The following is a 7,500-nucleotide window of genomic DNA, read 5'->3' as shown; positions in this document are numbered from 1 at the left end:
CATATATATCATAAATTGTGTAATACATATAAATATATATACATATAAATATATATATATATATATATATATATATATATATATATATAAATTATTATGATGATAATAATAATTATGCAGCGTGTATGTTATTTGGATGAGAGAGAGAGAGAGAGAGAGAGAAAGAGTCGTATAATGTAATAACAATAAAAACAGTGGGTACATTCTGGGAGATAAATAAATAAGAAGATGGAACACGCGAGATAAAGAAATATAGTGTTTAGACACGAAAGAGCTCTTTTTCCAAATACGCCGGACGTAAATTTTAAGAAATAAGTTGGAGATTAATAACGGCAAAGCTCGAATATTATAAATATAAACGAGTTAACAATTTTTATATTTCTCTTACTTTATTTATTTACTTCTTTTTCTTCTTCTTCTTTTTTTCTTTTTTTTTTTTTTGTTGTTTATTTATTTTTTTTTTTTTCTTTTTACTAATAATATATCGTTTCTTAGGTTCATATATATATATATATATATATATATTTTTTTTTTCCTTTCTCTTCAGTAATTTTATTTATTAATTTTATTTGTCTTTTTTTATTTTTTTTAAATTTATTTATTTCTTTTTATTTGTCTTTTTTATTAACAATATAAATTTTGCCCTTTTTTTCACAACACTATAAATAATCATACAGATAGAAATTTTTTATATATATTTATGTATGTATGTATTTGTAGTACTAATTTTTTATTATATTTTTATTATATCAATTTGAATTGTTAACACAAATTTCGTTCGTTTTTGTCTTGTCAAAGAATTTTCTATTTTTTTCTTTTTTCTCTTTCTTTTTTTTTTTTTTTTTTTTCCTTTTTTACCCGTAACAGTAAAGAGGCTCTCTTTCTGAATGAAGCATACATTTGAAGAAATGCATCGGAGATTAATATGTAAAAAGAAAAACTCCGATATGCTCTCGCTGCAAGTGCATGGATATTATGGACGAACGAGTTCTTTTTTCCTTTTCTCTTTTTTTTTTTTCTTTTTTTTTTTTACGTATACATTTTTCTATCTATTTTTATATTTATTTATTTTATGCTTTAATTTCTTTTTTCTTTTTTTCTTTTTCATTTTTTGTTGTTTTTTTTTTGTTTTTATTTTTTTTTTTTTATTTATTTTTTTTTTCTCCTCAAAACATAGCTCGTAGTAAATGTCGCACGTTCATATCGATAGCAGTCAAAATTTCAATACGCGAGGACATTTTTTTTTTCCTTTTTCCTATTTTTTTTTTTCTTTTTTTTCTTCTTTTTTTTTTTTCGTTTGTTTCGTTTGTCGTTTTTAATCCCGATTATAGTAGTAACATGTAAAATGCAAATGTCAGACAAATTTCAAAGAATTATTAGCTTTTGTCGTAACGGAAAAAATAATTCTCTCTTTCTCTCTTTTTCTCCCTACTTTTATTTATTTTAATAGAAAGAAAAAAAGAAAGAAAGAAAGAAAGAAAGAGAAAGAAAGGAGGAAAGGAGAAAAGGAGAAAAGGAGAAAAGGAGAAAAGGAGAAAAGGAGAAAAGGGAGTATATGTCGCACGTCGTATGAAACATAAAAGAAAATTAAAAAAAAAATAAAAAAAAAATAAAAAATAAAAAAAAAGCATAGAAACGCCAATGTGTCCTCTTTATGTAAACGTGAGTAATAGAAACTACGTATGTACGTAGTAATATAACTAACAAAAAGAACGATAGAGATAGAGAGATAAATAGAGAGAGAGAGAAACAAAACACACACACACACACACACAGACGCACGTGCACATATGCACATTACATGTATGTACATACTAACGGAACCATAAGTACAGAGAAAAGTTGTAAGAGAAAGGTAAAGAAAGAAAGAGATAGATAAACAGATAAAGAAAGAGAAAGAAAATATATAAGTATGTATGTAATGTATATAAGTATGTACATACGTACGTATATATATATATATATATATATATATATATATATATATATATGTATGTATATATGATGTATGTATATATGTGTGGTGTGTATGTATGTATGATGTGAGACATGGAGCGCGAACATTAGCAATTTCAGGTGGCAATTAAAAAGTCCGCACGCGATTCAGCCTTGTTTTATGGTCTTCACCGTAGAAAAGAGAATGACAATCTTTTTCCAAGAGAGCGATTACGAGGTACTACATTTTCACCCTTTTCGAAGCTTTCTCTCGCATCCGTCTTTCGGATTCGTTACTTTTACTTTAAGATATATATATATCAGGATTTAGAATTTAACACATTATCTTTTCTGAACGTTTCCATTCTTTTCTATTTTCTTTTTTCTCTTTCTTCTTCTTCTTTTCTCTCTCTCTCTCTCTCTCTCTCTTACTCTCTCTCTCTTACTCTCTCTCTCTTACTCTCTCTCTCTTACTCTCTCTCTCTCTCTCTCTCTCTCTCTCTCTCTCTCTCTCTCTCTCTCTTACTCTCTCTCTCTTACTCTCTCTCTCTTTTTTTTTCTATTTCATTCTTATATGGTCATATTTTTTTTTGAACTTCCCTCCCTCTTTTTTCTGTCCTTCTCATTTTTATTCTTATTATATTGTATATTCTTTTTTTGTCTATCTATGTATTTATCTATTCATACTTTCTTTATTTCTATTTCTATCTATTCCATTCTCTCTCTCTCTCTCTCTCTCTTTCTCTTTCTTTCTCTCTTTCTCTCTCCCTCTCTCTCACCCTGTCCATTTTTGTATCTCTCTCTTTTTCATTCTTATACTGTCATTTTTTTTATTTTCTCTCTTTCTCTCTTTTTCTGTCCTCATTTTTATTCTTATTATATTATATATTATTTCCTTGTCTATCTATTTATCTATCTATTTATACTTTCTTTATTTCTTTTTCTATCTATCCCATTCTCTTATTCTTATTTTTTCTCTCTCCCTCTCTCTCTCTCTCTCTCTCTCTCTCTCTCTCTCTCTCTCTCTCTCTCTCTTTGTCTATCTCTGTACCTCTTTCTTTTTTATTTTTATACTGTCATTTTTTTTTATTTCCCCCTCCCTCTTTTTTCTGTCCTTTTCATTTTTATTTTTATTATATTTTATATTCTTTCTCTGTCTATCAATCAATCTATCTATCTATCTCTCTATCTATCTATCTATCTATCTATCTATACTTTCTTTTTCTATCTATTTCATTTTCTCATTCTTATTTTTTCTCTCTCTCTCTTTCTCTATCACTTTATGTTTGTTTATCTCTGTCTTTAGTTTTCTAGATCTATCTATTCTCCTCTCTCTCTCTCTCTCTCTCTCTCCCTCTCTCCCTCTCTCTCTATTTATATCTTTTATCTCTTTTCATCTCTTGTTTTCTCTCTCTCTCTCTCTCTCTCTCTCTCTCTCTCTCTCTCTCTTTCTTTCTTTCATTTCAGACAAACCGAACTGTCTAGGATGAACTAGACGATCGAAGAGTCATTTTCTAGTCCAGTCGTTTTAAAACCAAATAAAAATAGTTCATTCGGTCTCATCTGCAGAATTGTTACCCGAGTGAATTTTTTTTCTCTTCTTTTCTTCTTTTTCTTTTATTTTATTTGTTATTTCTCTCTCTCTCTCTCTCTCTCTCTCTCTCTCTCTCTCTCTCTCTCTCTTTTCTTTTCTTTTCTTTTTTTTTTTTGCGGTAGAGAAGAGATATCCATTTTAATATTGACCTTTGTGAACGAACATTATTCTTTTTATCGGTTGTTGGCATTATTAAAGTACTATGATAGTAGAGAGTGTAATCGATTGGAAATATGTCGATTGCTCGATTACATTCATTCCTATCGGATCGAATTGTTCGAAAAGCTTTTGTCTACATTATTCGATAATATTGCTTTGATCGTCAATTTTTATTATACTTCTCTTTTAAAAGTCGAAGTATTGAGCCTTTTTTTTTCTCTCCTCCTTCCATTCTTTTTCTTTCTTTTTTTTTTTTTGTTTTCTTTCTCTTTTTCCCTCTTTTCATTTTTGTCTTTTTGCATTCTTTTCTTTTTCTGTTGCTCCTTTTTTCCTTTCTCTTTTTTTCTTTTTTTCTTTCATTGGTTTTTTTTCCTTTTTTTTTTTTTTTTTTTTTTTTTTTTATATACCTGATATCCTACAACTCGAATTTGGAAGCACTCGAAATATTCGAAAAAAAAGGACGTTTCGTTTTGTTCATTCATTTTATAATAATAATAATAATAACAATAATAATAATGATTAACATATATGACTTTTTTAAAAAGATATATTTAGATTTGTTTAATTTTATTTCAATGAAAATTTCATAATTACGTTTATTACGAAAGAAATCAAAAATAATAAATCGTTTAGCTTTCTAATCTATAGATTAGTAATATTAGTTTGATTGATAAGAATTGTTCGCTTTACTTTTCCTCTTTTCCTTTTTTTTTTTTTTTTTCTTTTTATCTTTTTGTCAATGTCAACAAATAAAACGAACGAAAATTTTAATTAACTAAATCGTACGGATAAAAATGTTAGCGATTGATTAAATTATTTGAAAATAATGTAAAAGTAATCAATGGTAAATGTAATAATTAACAAAATGGATAAATCTTTTTTACGTGAATTGGTTTAAAAATTTGCATAAAAATGAAAAAAGAAAGAAGAAGAAGAAAGAAGAAGAAAACAAAAATTTCTATCAGTAATAAAGTAAACGACACGATTTTGTCAAGCGTTAAAAAAGGAAATAAATCATAAGAGAAAAAGAGGGAACGAAGAAGGAACGAAGAAGAAGAAAAAATGAAAAAAAGAAAAAAAGAAAAGAAAAAAAAAGAAAGAAAAGAAAAAAATTAGTCTCCATAAAATTCTGAAGAGAATTCTCAAGAGAAGGGAATAAATGAGACGTAAAGATAGAATGATTTATTTATTCGCATGGTAATACGTTAATAGTTCGTCTCTTTTAAAATGAATAGATCGTAGGATCTTAACGTGTGTTCGATAGCATCGAATTTCCTAGTCTAATAATTGCACCTATCACGTATGCACGTCGAATGCGCTTAGAGGAACGCTATCTCTATACGCAGGAAATTAGCTTGACTGTTAGGCTACATTCGCGTGAACTGATATCGGAGTGACTTCAATAGCTTTTGAGCTGATAACAACGGAGATGTGCACTTCCGACAGCTTCCGAAACGATAATTCGTCTTCATTGTTCAAACGTCAGATAGATGTCTCAATGGTTAATTAATTATATTATGATAATATTTATAATATCGATTGATTAAAATTCTAATCTATTTTCATTGATACATAAATATATACATATTTATATATATATATATATATATATATATATATATATATATATATATTCGTATCTGTCTCAGTGTGTGTGTGTGTCGTTGTTCGTTATTATTGTGTGTATTAATAGTATTATTTTATTTATTTATAAATTAATAAAATAATAAGTATTATATATATATATATGTATTATATTTTATTTATTTATTATTTAATATATATTTGTGTTAGATGGATAATAACAAAAAATTGACGTTTTTATTTTAGGTAATGTTAAATTTCTCGTTATTATTATTATTATTATTATTATTATTATTATTATTATTATTATTATTATTATTATTATTATTATTTATTATTTATTATTTATTATTGTATTTTCTAATGAAAAATAATATATAATTTTTCATCCTATATTTTTTTTTCTTTTTTTTTTAATTACTTTTCATTGAGATTAACATAATTAATATGTAAAATTTGAGATTATATTAATATTTGAATTTCTGGATTATTATTATTATTATTATTTTTATTATTATTATTATTATTATTATTATTATTATTCTCATCATCTGTTATTTATTATTATTACTTTAGTTCATGATGAAAAGAAATATATAGCTTTTCGTCCTACGTTTTTCTTTATTTTTTTGTTAATTACATTTCGTCAAGATTAACATAATTAATATATAAAATTTGTGATGATATTAATATTAACATTTTTGGATTATTATTATTATTAATATTATTATTATTAATATTATTATTATTATTATTATTATTATTATTATTATTATTATTATTATTATTATTTATTATTATTATTTATTATTGTAGTTTATGATAAAAAAAAGTTTATAAATTTCCATTTTATATTTTTTCTTTCTTCCTTTTTTCCTTAATTACATTTCGTTAAGATTAACATAATTAATATATAAAATTTGAGATAATATTAATATTCACATTTTTTTATTATTATTATTAATATTAATATTATTATTATTATTATTATTATTATTATTATTATTATTATTATTATTATTATTATTATTATTATTATTATTATTATTATTATTATTATTATTATTATTATTGTCTTTTTATTTTTATTTTCATTTTCTTTTCCGTTTTTTGATAAACATTTTATAAAAAAAATTCCGATCGAAGATATCTTCCTTTTCTTTTTTGCTTCCTCCTCTTCCTCCCCCCCTCTCTCTCTCTCTCTCTTTCTCTTTTTCTCTATTTATATTTTTCTCTTTGACCGTATAACGGACGTCAAAAAGTTCATTGTCCCTCGTGTTTCGTCGAAAGTGTTAGACTTCAATGACGCGTATCATCGATTAAATCGTATCGTTTGAAAGGTGAACACTGTAATACCGTAAAAGTTTTCGCGTTAAAACGAACAACTTTTTCAGCTGATCGGAAGTTATAGTTGATCGTTATACGTCATAGAATTTCTCATTTTCCATGATAAAAAATGAATGCGTAATTTTTTTTTTTGGAAAATAATTTCGTACGTAAAAATAATATAATGCTGTGATATAAAATAAATAATGGATATTTTTAATGATCGGAAATCAATTGTAATAATAACTTATTAATAATTTATTAATAATTCATATTTTTTTTTATTAAAATTAATAATATATAATTTTTTTTTCTTTTTTTTTTTTTTTTAAATTATTAGGTTGGAAACTATGAAACGGGCGTTGAATGAGAATAAATAACTAAACAAAAACGCCCGTTTCATAGTTTCCAACCTTATTTATTATATATTCCAATCAATATTTATTATATATTCATAATGTATAAACATTTTTGTATATATTCTTTCTTTTTTTCTTTTTTAACAATTTCAAATTTGATACATTGTATTATTTCAATGGTTTACGAGTGAACATTTGATAACGATTAAAGACAAATTATGTAAACGTGTAAAATGAAAACAAGCTGTAAATATATTTTTTACGATCCAAAAATTGGATGAGAATGAAGAGAAGTAGGAGGGGTAAAGAGGGACAGGGGAAATGAACAATGTTTTACCATTAAATACCATAATCTCGGAAATGTTCTTCCTTTTTCTACGTTTTCCTTTCTTTTCTTTTTCTTTTTATCTCTATTTTATTGGGTTGTTCGGAAAGTAATATCGTTTCTTTTTTCCCGGCAGACGATTTAATTGTATTCTTTTTGCACCTAACTTCACACTTAAGTCGCATAATCATTATATGTTTTGAGAGCTGATATAGCAA

At 25.1% G+C, this 7,500-nt stretch overlaps 1 protein-coding gene across 1 annotated transcript in view; it reads left to right on the top strand.

Annotated features, from left to right (window-relative positions):
* The window catches only part of LOC124429753 (connectin), a 352,695-nt gene that overhangs the window by 124,085 nt on the left and 221,110 nt on the right, over positions 1-7,500 (top strand). The window lies entirely within an intron of this gene.

This window comes from Vespa crabro, chromosome 16 (assembly GCF_910589235.1).
Source record: "Vespa crabro chromosome 16, iyVesCrab1.2, whole genome shotgun sequence".
Lineage (NCBI taxonomy): Eukaryota > Metazoa > Arthropoda > Insecta > Hymenoptera > Vespidae > Vespa > Vespa crabro.
Note: the sequence above shows the minus strand (reverse complement) of the source record. Positions and strands in the feature narration are given on the sequence as shown.